Source organism: Pteropus vampyrus, unplaced genomic scaffold, assembly GCF_000151845.1.
Source record: "Pteropus vampyrus isolate Shadow unplaced genomic scaffold, Pvam_2.0 Scaffold674, whole genome shotgun sequence".
Lineage (NCBI taxonomy): Eukaryota > Metazoa > Chordata > Mammalia > Chiroptera > Pteropodidae > Pteropus > Pteropus vampyrus.
Genome location: NW_011889455.1, coordinates 151308 through 169342, shown reverse-complemented (window position 1 = coordinate 169342; position 18035 = coordinate 151308). Strand labels below are relative to the sequence as shown.

The window sequence follows — 18035 nt, the reverse complement described above, 5'->3', positions numbered from 1 at the left end:
GCCCCAGTGTTCAGGGAATTCAGTTTGCATGTCATTCTTTAGTTCTTGTGAGTTACAGTTTCAAGACTTTGTTTATCCATTTCCTTTGATATGGATATACAGTGAGGAAGGGAAGGGGAAGAGTATGTAGCCTGAAAGGCTTGCTGGCATTTCCCAGCCTTTAATCCATAGGTTCCCCATGGTTTTAGCCATAGGGAATGAATAATTTTACTTGTGTAGGGCAGCCACATAAAGACTGTTGTTCCTGTTTCTCCTTCTGCAGGTGTGGGGAAATGGGTCGTTAGCAATCCCAGCAGAAATATTTCTTTGTTCTGCAGGTGTCTTTCTGGCCTGGGCTGCAGGCTGATCAGCATAAGGCAGTCTCTGAATGTAGCTTGATTAACATTTTCATTCTCTTGTCTCCTCCCTGCATTAGGACTATTTATGGAATATTAGTTCAACCATAAAAATATTGAAGTCTAGCCATTTGCAACAACATGGAGTGTATTACGCTAAGTGAAATAAGTCAGAGAACAACAAATACAAATGATCTCTCATATGTGAAACCTAAACAAACAGAACAGATTGGTGGTTGCAAGAGGTAGTGGTAGGGGATGGGGAAAATGGGTGAACCGTTGTTGTTGTTGTTGTTGTTGTTTTTTAGTTTAAATAAATTGAATAAAAATTAAAAAGAAAAACAAAACCATTACCCCAATGCATAGGAATCACAGACATTTGTTCTCTCAAAGGGGCTGGGAGGTGGCAAGCATTTAGAGATTTTAGACTTCTCTCCAAAAACAATTTCAGTGACCTCAGATTACAGGCAATAATTTTTTGCTTCTTGATTTTTAAAACCAGGATGTTTATAAGTGCTTGTTTCACATGGCTTTTAGTTACCTTTTACAAAGTATTCTTAAGATAAAAGAAATTATAAAATGTCCAAAAATAAATAAAGAAAAAATGTTTGTCATGGTGGCCTGTATTCTAATCACAACACTAATTACAGGCAAGCAATGCAAATCACTAAAGGGAAGTCTTCAAGGTCAAAGGCCTTTGTGGTACTTCAAGTTATATAAAGCAACAACTGGAATTCCCACACTTTGATCTGCCCATGAAAAATAGTCCTTATAGCTTCTAGGACATTGAGTTTAATTCAAGAACTATTTGATAAACGTTAAACTTTTTGCTGAAGTTCTAGAGCTTAACTTTCCTAAAGTCACTTTAAAAAAGTAGGCTATTCTAAAGAATACAAAAATTTTCCAACTAGCCATTCTAACTGAAGTTAAGACTGATGTATTATTTATGATTTTAATATTTACCATATTAGAAAACAATTGGAAAATATTTATACATATTTATTTGTTAACTTACTTAAAACAAAAAATAAGCCTATTATATGTTATCATGATGTAAAGTTTTTTTTCTAACTTTGGCTGACTTCAAAGCCCAGGAGCTTCTTAGTCTTGACCCTCACTGACCCTGGAAGGTAGGGTACAGTGGATGAGTGGCTGCTACTTACATGTCAACCTGCTGTCATCCCTCATACCACAAGTACAAAATCTGAAACCCATTCTCCTTCTCACTTCAAATTGGTAACTTAATTTGTAACTCTACCAGAACTATAAAAGGAAGATAGAGCTTAAAACAAATCCCCCAAAAGGCATTTCCACCATCTCATATATATTTGGAACTCATTGAAGACTAGAAAAACAGGTGGTTTCTAGTACATCTACAAATAACATTGAGCCTGAAAACCATTTTCTGAAACAAGTTTTTAAGTGCCAATCCCAAAACGAGTGACTTTTTTTGGTTGCATATTGGTTTTTGAATAGTTAATTTAGGATAGAATGAACAATTTTATACAGTCTTGCTGCTTAATGATGGACATACGTTCTGAGAAATGCATGGTTAGGTGATTTCATCATTGTGTGAACATCGTAGAGTGCACTTACCCAAACCTAGATAGTACCGCCTACCACGAACCTGGGCTATGTGATATAGCCTATTTCTCCTAGGCTACAAGCCTGTTCATCATGTTACTATACAAAACAACAGAAGATTAAATCCAGCACAAGAGAAAAATAATGCAATCAAGACACACAGTAAACACCAGATGTAAGAGGCTGCTGACAGTGTAACAGACTGTGTGGACTGTAGAAGGGGTCTGAGCCAATTATTTCCCAGTCCTGACCTCCCTCTGCCAAACTAACTTCCATGTGCTAACCTAAAAATAAAAGGGCCTTTCAAAATGAGAGGGAAACAAGAGTTTATTTGAGATCAGTAAGAATAGCTATTTGAGAATCATTAATTCACGCAGAAGCCCAAATAATGTTCCAATTAGGAGACAAAGGCAATGGGTATTTATGAGAAAGAAGGCATTCCTATTGGTGCACATAACATAGTGATTCTAAACAATGTCTTTAATTTTCAGTCCAGTAGTCGTCAGTCCAGTAGTCATGATAACTGCTTTTTTTGTTACCTTTGCAAAATGCATGGTTAGGTTCTATGAGAAATAAAGTTGCTTAGGCCAGACCAAAGGTTATTTTATCCTGTTTTTAACGTTCTAACATTTGAGGTGTAGCATGTAAGGCAGTTCCTCTGGCATGGCAGCTCTGGCTCCATTTAAAGTGGCTCCATTTATATTATTGTTTATAACTAGGTTCTCTGCTTTAAAAGTTATTTAATTTTTACTAGCCGCCCACCACTGCACCTGACCAGTTCTCTGCTGGCTGGTGCAGTCCAGTAGTGAGCTGATATTAAACCCCAGCTCAGGAAACAGGGTTGTTCTTCATGTGGATGACTCTGTACTGAGAGCATGGGAACACCCTGGAAAGAAAAAAGAAAGAAAAACAAATAAAAAATTATTTAATTAAAAAACGTTTATTGGATTCTAGTTGCCATTCAATGTTGTATGGGGTTCTCTTTTTTTAAATAAGACTTCCTTTCAAGTTAGCCAAGGACTAGATTTGAGGAAGGAAAGACATCAAACAATTTTCATTTAAAAGGAAGTGCAAAAGCAGAAAAGAAAAACAACGAAGAGGCAAAGCCAGCTGTTTCCTACAAACTTTTGACAATGTTGCAGCTGTTTACTGTCTTTTCACCGCAGTGGAAACTGGCCTGCTGCTTTTCTAGTCTGCTTCTCTTATTCCAACAGCTGTAACTTTGCCAGTCTTTTTCCCTAATGGTAAGATTCTGAGACACCTGGTCAGTTCTCATCAAAGCTATAATTTTCTTACAATAGGCATAATAAGATGACACTTTACAAATATTACCTCATTTAATTTAATCTTCATAGTTACCCAATGAGGAAAACTGTATTATTACCCACATTTGATGAGGAAAGTGAGATTTAAGCCATGTGTCCAAGTAGTCTTTCTGACTCCAAGACCTGTTCTCTAAATGGAGGATTCCAAAATATCTTCCCATTAGCAGGGTACTTGTTAAACACACAGATTTCCAGGCAGCCAGTTCAGAGATCTTGATTAAGTGTGGAGTGGAGCCCAGCAATCTGTTTCTAACAGACGTCTCTGATGAAGACAGACTTTAAATCATCACAGTGCTATTCTACGTTTTCCTATACCACTTGACACAGTCTTTTCACAGTTCTCAGTTCTGAGTAGTCGCCCCTTCCTCTGGGTTCTTAGAGCTTTCTGTTCTCATGGCTAGTATGGCAGGAAACCCACTGTGTTGAAATTAGCTGGTTTTATGTCTATTTCCCTGACTAGTGGGGAGCTACTTGATGTCCAGGATTCTGTTTCTTTTTGACTTCCTTTTCCTGGTGTTACCTAGCAAACGCTCGCTGCCCAATGCACAAAGGAACCAGAACTATGACACTGGCTTTTGAGGAAAAGAAAGAGCCTTTATTATTCTTGGGTCAACCCATGAGGAGACAGGAGATGTTGCTCAAATCTGTCTCTCCAATTTAGGGTTTGGGGAGAATTTTAAGGGGTTAGGGGGAACATGATGGTATGTGGAAGTGCTGACAGGGCAGGTTTTGGTTGGAGAGTTTTGGAATTTGGACATCTATGATAAAAAAAAAATGGTAAGGGTCTTCAGCACCAGATTTTCCTGGACAACGAACCCTTCACTTCTGAAAGGGTTCCGTTATTCAAGTTCCAGCCATGTTTAGGTCCTTTTGTCCCTTGGAGAGGAGGGAGACTTTGGTTCTGATGCAGCTGAAAGTCAAAGTTTTTTGTACATGCTTCAACTGCACGTCTTGTGATTTTGGTCTGTTGTCTCTGAAAACAACTTTGTATCTTGTTAGAAACAGGATAGGACCATTTTGAGCTGGTTCTGTGGTTACACTGGATTGCTCCTTTCACTCATCTTTACTTAGTTTGGTTCTCCTTATTATCTGGGCCCTAATTTGAAAGGTCCCGCATCAGAGAAACCTTTTCTGATGACCTAATTAAGAAGTCCACCACTCATTCACTGCCACGTCACCGTATTGCATCATCTACCATGAAGTACAGAGCTTCACACAGTAAGTGCTCAATTAGAATTGGATTATCCAAAGGCAGATTAAGTACATTCTTAGAGCACCAAAAAGACAAGGGTAACAAACATTTTTAGAAGAAGTTGACATATGATTATATTTTTAAACTACATGAGAGGTCATGTGAAAAAAAAAATCAGGATCTTGCTCATCTCCCTTCTACTTATATTATGGCCTTGTATTATTACGTATAGAATTACATATTGAGAATGGGCTCCATAACATTTTGGGGCTTTGGGCCTCCAAAGGTTTTAATCTGGCACTAGTTTATGCTTATCATCATCTTTTTTTTTTTTTTACAACATCTTGAAAATAAATTGGGCAGGTATTATTCCCCAGTCCCTTTTTGATGATGTTATGAAGAAGAAGAAGAAGAAGAAGAAGAAGAAGAAGAAGAAGAAGAAGAAGAAGAAGAAGAAGAAGAAGAAGAAGAAGAAGAAGAGGAAGAGGAAGAGGAAGAGGAAGAGGAAGAGGAAGAGGAAGAGGAAGAGGAAGAAGAGGAAGAGGAAGAAGAAGAGGAGGAGGAGGAGGAGGAGGAGGAGGAGGAAGAGGACGAGGACGAGGAAAGAGAAGAAGAAGGAGGAGAAGAAGAAGGAGAAGAAAGGGAAGAAGAAGAGGAAGACGAAGGGGAAGAAGAAGAAGAAGAAGAAGAAGAGGAAGAAGAGATAGCATTAGATCCCCCAGGCTAAGGGCCCAACCCACTTTGTTGCTGCTAATCCCTTCTGTTACCTGTGCTTCTGGCCTACCATCTACAGATTGCAGGTTCTAATGATTCCCTATTTGGTTTCCATTAATTTGCTGTAGCAGCTCACAGAACTCAGAGAAACATTTTACTTACTAGATTACTGATCTATTATACATGATATAATTCAGGAACAACCAGATAGAAGAGATGCATAGGGCAAGGTATGGGGATAGGGCTCAAAGTTCCCATGCCTTCTCCCCAAATGTCCATGTGTTCACCAACCTGGAAGTTCTCCAAATCTTGTTCTTTTGGGTGTTTATGGAGGTTTCCTCAAGTAGACATTATTGATTAAACCATTGGAAATTGGTCTGGGGGTGGGATTGAAAATTGTAACCTCCTAATCACAGGTTTGGTTCCCCCTAACAACCAACCCCAGTCCTTATGTTGGATCCAAAATCCATCTCATAACATAACAAAAGACACCTTTGTTACTGTCATCACTTAGGAAATTCCAAGGATTTTAAGAACTCTGTGCCAGAAATGGGGACTAAGACCAAATACATATTTCTTATTATAAATCACAACATCACACCAGTCAGCAAGACCCAAAATGCCAGAGTATCATGAGTATAAAAATAAGAAAATATAGTTTATACAGTTTAGTCCTGTAAACTCCATAAGGATGATTGGAACATTGCTGCAGACTTCTGGAAACCATCATTTTCTTACTGGAAGAAGGCCTGAGAGGAATGCAAACACCTATTCTTTTTCCATTGTCTCAGAACGTAATTAAAGTTTGACTTGACATTCTTCCCTAGACTTGGGGGTGACAGATCAAATTTTCTTGCTCTTCCTGGTTTTTAAAGAAAGAATTTTTGTAAACATGTTGTCTTTTACTAATATTCTCAACAAACGTTGGCAAAGATGTGGCTCAGAATGAAACTACTGTTTTCATATGTAAATGAAGACATAGGTCCTGTAAAATCTTTAAAGGAAAGCAATTTGAGGAGACAAAAGCATATTATCATTACAAGGACCTGTCCCTTTCTAGCACCTAAATAACTGGGCCAGCAAACTGTTTAAACTCATCCCGATTCAAAATGAGGATGAGATGGAGAAAACAAGAGGAAACGGAGAAATGAGAAGTTTAAGGCAATTATAAGGGCACTCAGGGATCTGTGGTACAAAAAGAATGTTTAGCAGAAATCAGAGGAACAGTTCTCTCTTCCACATTTGGGAAGAATCTTTGTTAAATCATCTTTTGCTGTAGCCTCCTTTAATTTGTTGTTACTGTTGATACATTCTTCTGACTAATTCTTCATTGAATTTTTACAGTAGCAAATGAATCAATTTATCAATATACAGTGAGCTTAGTACAATATTTAGAAAATTTGATATCGTAGCATCTTAGAATCGTAGAAATTTTAGGAATTAGAAGATTAATCTTTTACCTGTGCAGGAATTAATTTTGAAACGTAGTTATATAGTTAATACAGGCAACTTATTCCATTACTGAACACTTTGTGGTATTAATTGTGATGACTGGATAAGTACATAGCCCTTTAATGATATGATTTGATACAAAAAATAAAATTGAGTCTACAGTCATGCTACCCTGAACATGCCTGATCCCGTCTTATCTCGGAAGCTAAGCAGGGTCAGGCCTGCTTAGTACTTGGACGGGAGACCACCTAGGAAGACCAGGTGCTGTAGGCGTAAAAAATAAAAAAATAAGGGATTGTAAGCTGACAAAGTCCTTGCAATCTGTGAGGTCAACCAAGGGTTGCCTTGCCTAAAAAATAAAATAAAATAAGTAAAAATAAAAATAAAATAAAATTGAGGATAAATACAGAAAAAAAAAAATAAACCAAAAAAGTGTCTAGCAGAATCTTCCAGCTGAAAATCAGGTCAGTAATTTTCATTCAAAATTAGTTCTCAAAGTCAGTATTTTGATAAGACCATAGAGAATTTATGGATATTTTCTGAAGAGCTTGGATTTTCAAAATTCTATACTGCTAGTTGTACATGAAGAATGCTTTTTGGGATGTAAGAAGGAAAAATGTGGCTGACTTTAATATTGAGTGAATTTGAATATATTACATATAAACATAATGAACGACATACTTTATGATGACTACAGGGTTGGATAATTTATAGCAGCTCATCCTTCTCATCACAGATCTAGACCCTTTCTGTCTTCTTGCTCTGCCTTCCTCAGATGTTGGCTTTATCCTCAACTGTGTCCTCAAATTTCAAGATGAATGCCATATCTCCAGGCATCTCATCTTCAGATACCAGTTTTTCACAGCTGGAAGAGCTAGAGAAGGGGCACTCGATTTCCTCATTTATCTTTTGAAGAGATCAGGAAACCATTTCTTAAGACTTTCCTCTCTTATTGGCAAAAACTGTGTGGCATGCCCATTCTTAATCGAAGCAATGACAAAGGCAGTGGTCACCATGGTTGGCTCAAAGCAGTCTTGAGTTATACCTCTGGGGCTGGGGAAAAATCCAGCCTCCCTTAAAGTTTATGGCCCACTGATTCCTGAAAATCCTTAGGTTTCTATTGACAAAGGTAAAGGGGAAAATGGATGTGAGACAGATCAACCCATGAAGAAAGCAGTTTGTTTTGACAGGCAGTGGTACACAGAGAAGGGTTTATATTTCCTCAAAAAAATTTAACAAAATCCTTATTATTCACAAGTTCTTTTAAATGTTGAGATGAATGTCGTTTTTGTCATTTCAACTTGGGTTTGGATATTTTTCTGGGTAGAAGTAAAAGAAGTCTAATTTGTGTGTGTGTGTGTGTGTGTGTGTGTGTGTGTGTGTGTGTCAAATATCCAAACATAATATTTAAATACAGCTCTCATGTGACTCCTAAGCCTTTTCAACCCCCAGAGAAATCCGCCCAGTCCCTTAAGCCATTCCTCATGGTTTCCAAGTCTTTTACTCTGTCTTCTCATTACACATCTCTCATTCCTCCTCAACTAAGTACAAAAAACTCAATTTTCAAGACCTAGCTCTGAAAAGCCTTTCCAAATTCTCTGTGGCCATTATGTACAGCATGCTCTGTTTGCAACCCTCTCACTCTCTTCAATACCAATATTTATTGAACTTGATGTGTCAGTCAGTGCGTCAAAGCCTTTAACCAAGAGTGTCATTTAATCGTCACAAGAACGCTAAGGAGCAGTTATAATTTTATCTCAATTTCATAAGTGACAAAATTGAGGCACAGCGAGATTAAGCAATTTGCTTAGTTCACATAGCATATAAACAGTGAGGCCGGGATTCAAAACCAGATGATAGCAATAGATATATAGATGTCAAATTAAAATATACACCTGAAAATTATATAATTGTATTAATCAATGTTACCCCCAATAAACTTAATTAAAAAAGACACCCAAAAACAAAAACAAAAACAGATGATTACGCCCCAGATCCTGGCTCATAAGCACTGCCCTCTACAGCCTCACGTGCTCTTCTCTGCACCCTCAGAGTTCTCCCTGCCTCGTGCTTGGCACACAGTGAACACTTCACAGATATTTAAGTGAATTAATAATTTGTAACCATTCTCTTCTCCGTAACACTACTTATCAATTTCCTCCTAAAAATGTGATGACCAGTATTGAAAACACTACTCCAACTGTTTTTTGATTGGAACAAAATAAATGGTATATGTGATTAGCCAGATAATGCACCCTCCTCAAAGATGTCTACATCCTAATCCCCAGAAACTGTGAATACGTTATTTTATACGACAAAAGAAACTTTGCTGATATGATGAAGTTAAAGATCTTGAAATGGGAAGATTATCCCGGTTTATCTGTGTGAGCCCAATGTAATCACAAAGTCCTTATAAGAGAGAGGCAGGAGGGTCAGTGTCAGAAAAAGACAAGTGATGAAGGAAGCAGGTGTCACAGTCAGAGAGAGAGAGATTCAAGATGCTATAATGCTGGTCTTGAAGGGAGGAAGGGCCATGAGCCAAAGAATGCAAGTGGCCTCTAGAAGCTGGAAAAGGCAAAGGAACTAGTTCTCCCTTAGAGCTTCCAGAATAAATGCAGCTTTGCTGAGATCTCAATTTTGGACTTCTGACCTCCAGAATTGAAAGAAAATAAACTTGTGTTGTTTTAAGCCAATAAATTACAATTTGCCTTAACAAAGTATAGCAGCAGGAGGGAAATAATACATCACAGTTACTTTTTTTGATGTGGCTATTATGTTTCTATTAGTAATGGAAACTACCAGTATGGTCCCGTTGATATTATGCACATTGAGTTTCCAGACTGCACGTAGATTGATCTAAAAACATAGATTCTCTCCATTTTCATTTTGGCTTTCTTCTTTAAAGCCTCTTAGTTGGCAATTGTCCCTTCATGTTGTCCAGCCCTTTGGACTGTCACCACCTTCCTACAGTCTGTTTGCTCTCATTGATGCTGCCTTAGAAGAATTTTGTCTCCCAAGAGACACATTCATAGAAATAATAAATTCTCTCACATGCTTGGGATTGCCTTCTCATCATAAAGTCTAACACTATACTAATTGGGTATGAAAACAATTTTTTTAAATCTCAATTTCTAAAACATCTGTCTATGGGAGAAAAAAAGAAGAGTTATTTAAAGTCAGATTATAAAGCATCTCGACTTTAAAGTATTTTGAATACTGGCAGTCAGTGATAGAAAGAGGTTTCTGACTTCAAGTTAATAGATCATTGCATTTAGGATATGATTTATTATTTTATTTAGTTTTGACTACTTACTTAAAATTTTCATTTTATAAATAACCTATGCCTTGTTATTTCTTCAGTGAAACAGAGATAATTTCTGTTTTACAGTCCTTTAATAGTAATTTTAACTTTGGAAGTTGGTATATTTAACCATGCTTCTCATAGATTGGCAGCGTCAGTAACTTCTGGGAGCCTGTTAGAAATAAAAATTCTCAGGCCATACCTACAGAATTAGAAACTCAATAATCCCTGTTAGGGCTTGGAGCCTTGTTGGGTGATCTGGGTTGAAGTGTTAGACTCCTAAGATCTTTTGGGAAAAGATTGACAAATCAGTGGCTCAGAAGCCTTGGGTAGAAATTTCCTGTTGGCAAATTCTGTGTACATACATGTTTTATTTTAGATAAAGATAACACTAGTCAAGAAGAATCCTTAAGAAAAATAATAAATAAGGAAGATTATTTTCTGCATAAAGCAAATCATCTTTACAGATGCTCTTAGGAAGGTGTTTCCTCTAGTTTCCACCCTACTCTGCTTATGTCTAACAGTTATAATGCCCTGATAAATAGTATTTGTCTACATGTCTGCTAGTCTGCAAACATCATCAAGGCAGGAATGCTTTCTGTTCACCACTGTAGTCTCTGAACCTAGCCCAATGCACGAGACACATAGAATTGCAGTATTTGTAGTCTGAATGCCTATTCCTCCCGCCCCTCATATCACTTCTCAAGACAGGAACTCCCATGTCTAGAATTCTCTATGTCCCATGCCTCAGATGCCCCTTTGCTAAGCATATAGTAGTGTGGATGAAAAGGGGCTCTATCATAAATCTGATAAGAATAGTTAACAAAAGTAACATTACAGGGTGATGCGATCACATATTCCTAACTGGGCAGGTCATAGTGGATAGTCACACTCCAGGCTCTTTAGTAAAAGTTTTATCTTTGCCTTGAGCAAGCCCTGCCCATTGTTTTTGCGCAGCTAAGTTAATACACCTTTGAAATGCCTTTTTCTCAGACCCCTCAGAAGTGGAAGCATAACAGTTCTCAAGAGGTCACATAATCTTATTAACCATCCTATAATCCAATCCCCACCTTGCTTTTTCCCACCTTCATGTAATCTTCCTTATGTTCTCTCCTTAATTCCAAATGTATAAAAGAGACTGCAAAACTGTCATTTCGGGAAGCATTTTTCTCAGTCTATTGAGATCTTGCTTCCAGGCGTGTCCTATGTTTGCCTCAAATAAACTCTAATAAACATTTATATAAATTTTCTACAGGTTCTTACATCAACAGTAGGTTCTCAAGAAACATATAAATAAATAAATAAATGAAATCAAGACGTAAATATCAAATTCCATTCCCATTGTTTCCACGATCAATTCGTTTTGCTGAGAATAGGTAGACATAGGTTGACGTCAAAGGAATTTTTATTGCACTAAGACTTTGATTGCAAGAATAGCTGAGGTTAGAGCATTTAGATTGCACAAGTTCCTTCTGTAGAGATGAAGAAAAGCTAGCTAGGAAAAAGATAGAAAATTATTTCAGAAATTAAACCTGAATTTTGACCAGAATCCATTTCATTATGTCTGAACTGTTGATGCAAGAAATATCGCAACCTGTAGGGAATTTTTATAAGCGTTTATTTGAGCCAAACTGATATGTATGCAAGGGAGCAATTTCTCAGATACTCCAGAGAATAACAGCTATACAGCTTCTTTCATACATTTGAAATTAAGCAGGGAAAATAAGGAAGATTACATGAGAGTAGCAGAAAGCTAAGTGGGTCTTGGATTACAAGATTCTGTGCTTTCTTAAGGGTGCTTACACCTTTGAGGGGTATCACTGCTGGCATTTCAAAGATGTGTTAACATAGATGCACAAAAACAATAGAGCTTGCTTAAAAACCTTTCACTAAAGAAGTTATAGGCCTGGGTCATGACTACCATGACAACCTGCCCAGTTAGGAATTTATGATTTATTGCAGCACCCCTTTTTCATCCATAGTACTGAAAAATACAGTTTAAAATAATGACTAATCATATTACATACTTACATAATAAAATATTAAGAAATGCTGAGAACTGTATGGTTCTAGGAACAATATGGTAATTTTATATTAAATCTGTGATCATATATTTGCCATGCAATTTTTCTCTTTAAATATATTTCTGATGACATAGGTGACATCTCTCTCCAATCTTCTATATTCATGGGTGATTTCATAAAAGGATCCCAGCCCTGGTTTTCTAACTGGATACATAGAGAACCAAACCTACAGTAATTTTCTTTCTTGTTTAAAGTGGTTTTGGGAGATAGATTACTAAAAAGAGTCTTTCCTCACAAAAACAAGGTTGTTTAAATTTGTTTAACTATTAAGTAACTATAAACATCTTTCTTTATTGCTGTTTTTATATGATTCTTTAATATGTTAATAATTAAGATACAGCTAGGAGGAGGGTAAATTTCAATCTTATTTGCCTAGGAATCCTTTGTTCTTGGAACTCAGATTAGCATCTCCCAAGGTACAGTTGAGGAAAGCTTACTCAATTCCAAAAGCAAGTATTTAATTAATTGTTAACCAACATTTATAAAGAGAGAATCTAGGAAGGCCCACAGGATGCTGCAATAGACTGTTTTTACCTGTTAGGCAACTGCTGAATGGATTTTTTTAAGGATAGTAAAAAGAGCATAATTTCTACTAGACAAAAAATGGAAATGGAAAATTTAAAGTTTAGTTTGAAAATTACAAAAAGATTAAAGACATAAATGAATCAGAATTTTATCAAAATTTGGAAACCTTTTGAATTAAGTGATACCTGTTCTCTTCAGTTAATTTTTTTTTCTGTGTATGTCAGAATCAACTGAGGGATTTCCTAGCAAAAGCTTTAGATCCCTCCCTGTCCCTCTGCTAAATGAATGTATGTGTTGGGGCTTTGGACCTACCCAGGCCTAGGTTTAAATCTGGTTTCTTTCTCTTTTTTAATCTCTATATTATCTTGATAATATTTAAATTCCAGGTTCATTACTGTTAAATGTGATAATGAATGCAAAGCCCTTCATTATCCTCAGTGCTCAATAAATTTTACTTTATTTCTGTTTCATCTGACCTCCCATGTCAGTCCATAGCTTTTATTCATTTGGGGCTTCTATATCCTGCCTTGTGTTATTATGAGGCAGAACAGGTAGTACAGGGACACCCCCTCCCACTCCAGGATATGGCTCCGAAATTTTTCCTTTCTTCAGATCTTCCCTTGTTTTAGCCCCAGTAGGGGCGATAAACCAAAACTGGTCTTTTCCAGCCTAGACCCTGTCTTTGGCTAATTATAATATCATTTTAATCTCATCCATGTTGCAAATACTGCAGCTCCCTCATGCACCTGACACCATGACTGTTTCAGAAACACCATATGAGGAAGAAAAAGTGCGAAACCAAGTTCCCCACCTACTGGGAGGTAACAACAAGGCTATGTCAGCACCACGTTTTTCTGAGTTCTACCTCTATGAGAACAAAAAGTTCATAACCAGTCATGTTGGCATGACTCTCGCCTGGATTCTCCCTTCTCAAGTGAGCACTTTCGCTTTGATAAACCTTGCACTTTCCTGTTTGCTGTTTGTCTTGCCTTTACATTCTTTCTTGCAGAATCAAACAAGAATCTGGTCACTGGACCCCCAAACTCGCCAGCTGTTCATCTTACCCTTGGATTCTTTCTTGTGGAATAAGACAGGAACCTTTCTGGCAACAAAGAGATGACTATTGATAAGAATTTGTCTTAAACCTCATTATATTTCCCCATATACCCCCTACTATTAATATTTAGCCTTCGTCCATCTCAAGAAGGTACCCAAGCTTTGGTGTTCTGCTGGCTCATGACTTTTCTGTTATAGGGTAAAGCACAAATTGACCATATCCCTAGAAGACAACTAAACTTATGTTGCTTTTGCTTTCAAAAGCGTAGACTGATGGAGACGGAGAAGGTGGAGTCCACTGCTGTCTTTCGGTTTGGTGGGGTGGGAGGTGGGGAGGCAGAGTGTTCTAGGGAGAAAGGGAAAAGAAGTCTAAGCAGAGTTTGGGAGACTTGGCCAAGAAGCCAAAGTGAAAGAGTAAGTTGTGAGTCCCTAGGGTATTATCACACAGAGAGCCAGTCTAGGCATGAGATGTCTAATGGGATAACTCGGGAAATCTGGGCCTGGTGTGAGTGGAATAAACACTATGTGAGAGGGAAGCACAGATGAAATGGAGATAAAGGACTCAAGAAGATGATGTTTGAAGACTCTTTCAGGACACCATTATTTATTAGAATATATGCTCCAGGAGAGCAAGGATTTTTGTCTGTTTTCCTCAACGGACAAACAGTATTCTTAACACTTAGAACAGTGCCTGGCATATAACAAGCACTTAATACATGTGTGTTCAATGACTGAATGTGGAACGTGTTCGCGATATAAGGAATGGAAGTTCTGCTGAGATGGGAGCAAAAAAGGACAGGTCAAGGATGATTCTGAGATTTCAAAGTAGGAGAAGAACATTATCAGTAAAAAAACGAGTAAGTTATGAGAAAAGGCTGATTACGGTGGAAGACTAAAAATCGGGTTTTGGATTTGTTGACTCTGCTTTTTGTAATGTACTCACACACAGTGGGTGCTGATAAATATGTGTTACACTAATTGCTCAGCAAGCAGTTGGAGGTACAAGCCTGAGAATTAAGATTTCAACAATTTGGCCTTGTCAAAGACACCCACTCATAACTAAATGTGAAAGATGTCTCAGGAACACCTTCACATCTGCCCAAGGAGAGATCCCAGCTATGACACAGCCATTTGTATCCTCAGAAGAATGGAAGGAAGTAGTGGTGGGAACAGGGCCAGGCTGATTACATGAGAGCAGATTGCTTTGACAACACCAAGAGGAAACTTGACATTTATCTCTAGCAGAAACACTGCTATTTTCCCATGGAAGCATCCACTTCACGGGCTCTTGTTTCTGATACTTAGTATATACGGCTGAGTTAAGGAAGGTCTGTTAAAGTTGCTAGGGGCTTTCACTAAAATTTATCAGATGAGAGGTTTTTGCAGGGCAACATGTGAGAACTGGGCAAAAGTTGTGAAGTAGCAATTCTGTTATGTGGACAGAGTTTCTTTCTTTCTTCTTCTTTTTTTTAACCCTAGGCTTATTCAGCTAGTGTTTCAGAAATTCCTAATTATGTTGATTACCAACCTATGTAGTAAGAGAGACTCAATCTTAAATTATCAGGATGGCTGTATCAGTTCTTAAAATGTGCTGACCCAGGAGCCAAATCAGTCTCCATTCATAACGCCTGTTGTGCCCTTGACAAGACCTGCAGTTCATAATTGTCTAGAGCCAGCCAGAGTAAATCTAATTCTGATTTCAGGTAAAGACAGCCTATAAAAACACTGCTGAGTGATTCATAAACATATCAACAAAAGGCATTACCTCATTTCACCTCCTAGTTGTACATAGTGTCTGAAGATGATCACCAGTTTTCTATGTACAGTAAGACAGCATCTTAAAATGCGTTTGTTCAGTTCTGTGTATCTGAAAACAGCAGCATGTTCCCTGGTGGTTACCTGCACTGACATCTTGTATGAAAAATAAACTTACTGCCATAAAAAAAAAAAACCTGAGAATTCAGAAAGTAGTTAGAGCTCAAAATAGAAGGCTCTCAAGTCCCTCTATGGAAGTGGTGAGTGAATGTCTGAGAAATTTCAGATCTAGAATAAGTGTGTGTGTGTGTGTGTGTGTGTGGGAGAGAGGAGGGTTGAACTGCAAGGGATATGCACGTTTTTTAAAGCAATGTACAAAAGAATTTGTGGATCATCTTGGAGTTAAGTAAATTTTAGGGGCAACTTCCAAATACTCGGTATTAGAGTTTTATTGTTTTCTATATTGTGGATTAGAATTTTGTCTGAGAGATTTTAGGTGATAGGATTCTTGGCTCTAAAGGACCCAAGAAAATTCAATGGTAGTTAGCTTTTTAAATTATAGCCAAATCTAAAACTTTTATCAGTTACACAAAATTTTGTGGATCTTAAATCTAGGACCTATTTGACTTGGTTAAATCAATTTACAATGCGATAACCACAGAGGCATACAATTCAATCTTGTCTACTCCCATATCTCTCTCTAAGCAAAAACAAAATTACACATGCTTCTTTCTAGCTCCTTAAGCAGGGATTCAGAAGATTTTCAATTTTATGGAATAATATTAAAATGACATTAAAGATGAAAATGATCGGTATTCACCACCTTTGAAGACTGCACATGGATGGTCAACATATCACCATGCAGTTAATATACTTGTGATAATTAGCAGTCACGTGTAGAATTTGGAAAAGCTGCTGTCAGCATGGCATTCTGGCTACAAAAATAAATTTTAAAAGCACACAAAAAGACACCTAAAAACAAAGATTATAGTAAAACAGATTACTAGTTTAAACCACTGAGAAACAATTATCAATTTTAATCCATTTTATTTCTACTTCAGCTGTTCACAAGTGGTTTCTGTATTACTGATACTGGTTCTCTTTGCATTCACAATGTTCTGTAGTGTATTAAACTTTTCCTAGTGAGGAACAGAATTTGCATTGGATTTGCATACTCTTGGGAAGCTGCTCGACATGTTTTTGCATTGGATTTGCATACTCTTGGGAAGTTGCTCTACATGTTTCTCTGTGATGACCCTGGTGCCATTACAGTTACTGCTTCTGCTACTATAATTATCTGAAAAATAGGATCTATCCCTTAAAGTGAGTTCAGATGTGAAAGAGAGAGCTGAAACAGTGAGGAAAGATGATGACTAGGGAAAGGTTTCAGTAATCTATAGTCTATGAATCCCTGGAGAAAATAATCTGGTTTGGGAACAATGGGAACTGGAAGTGACTGCAGTCCCACTTCAGCTAACAGCTGGTTACCCACGCACAAAAGGCTAATTATGGCTTCCATGGATTCCTATTTAATATATCATGATTGTGTTTTCCCGAAATGTCACATGTTAGCATATTAGTCATTAACTTTCTAACATTCTTCATCTGAATAGAAATGCATTGTGTTCTGGGTGTGAAAAACAAGGCTTTGGAGTTTAATCTGGGTTCTAATCCCGTCTTTGACACATAATAATAGTTCTGGACAAATTATGAAATTTCTCTGAGTCTTCAATTCTTCATCTGGAAAATGGGGATAATGAGATTTAGCTCACAGGGTTGCTGTAATAAACAACATAATCTATATAAAATCAGTTCGCATATAGCAGTATAATAAATATGAGCTCACATTCAAGTGTATCCAGAGGCCTCCACTTAGTCCTTCTTTTTTCCTCTAGTCAATTTTTGTCCTTTTGTTTATCTTCAGGAGTGTTGGCAAAATGCTGGGAGAGGTTCCTAGCTATGCATAGTCAGTGGTTCCTGTGGACCTTTGAGAACCAATTTTGTATCTCAGTGTCTCTTGGTTTGACAAGTCATTCTCTTATAAATATTCTTTGATGATGTGATGCCCTGTGGGTTTAGAAGTAGATGAGTTCTGTTAATTCTGAGGTCGAGGACAATAGAAACCGAAAACATTGTCTTTATCAAAGTTCTGATGAAAAGGGTACACAATCACCCCTTATAACATAGCTTTGTTATTATTTCTCAGAAATACCATTGATATCCCACTCCCCAACAAGTAAAGTTCAATTTCATATTTCTCTAAGCAACTACATGTGAAAATTTCTAAAATACAAAATGTTTTGAAAATTCTTTTTTTTCCCACTTACAAATAAATAGGTGCTTGTTGTGCAAACCAAACATTCAGAAATGTATAATTTAGAAAGGAAAGCCCTCCCATGAATGCATCTTCCGGAGGTGGCTAATGTTCACAGCTATTCCTTCAGATACTTTCAGTGTGTGTGCCAACATAAGCTATATTATAACTATCATTATTGTTTCTATTATTTTTTATATTTAACTATTACGGGATCCTACTAGGCAATCTGTTTTGCAATGTACTATGTAAATTTAGTAGTATCTTGGACATTATTCAAAGATATTAGATATAGGACTAGCTCATAATTTAATGACTGAACAGAATTCTATAGTATATGTGAACCCTGTAATTCCAACCCCTTTTACTGGATTACATTTAGATTATAAGCAATATCT

The 18035-nt window shown here is 37.2% G+C and overlaps 1 protein-coding gene, 1 non-coding gene and 1 pseudogene across 3 annotated transcripts in view; 2 read left to right on the top strand and 1 right to left on the bottom strand.

Moving 5' to 3' along the window:
* Positions 1-2235: 2235 nt before the first annotated feature.
* LOC105309124 (atrophin-1-like) overlaps positions 2236-18035 on the bottom strand; it is a 44660-nt gene continuing 28860 nt past the window's right edge. The window contains exons 2-3 of one of the 2 annotated variants that reach the window (XR_002778225.1): positions 17170-17390; positions 2236-2805 (exon numbers count right to left, since the gene is read on the bottom strand). The gene's annotated coding sequence lies outside the window, so the exon portion shown is untranslated. Of the gene's footprint in view, positions 2806-16377; positions 17391-18035 lie in introns of those variants that run through there. The other variant, XR_002778226.1, reaches the window with a different exon arrangement.
* LOC111733882 lies at positions 2677-2806 on the top strand. Its single transcript, XR_002778228.1, has one exon. It is a non-coding gene; the product is annotated as a small nucleolar RNA SNORA65 (small nucleolar RNA).
* Positions 6757-6875, top strand: LOC111733883 (annotated as a pseudogene).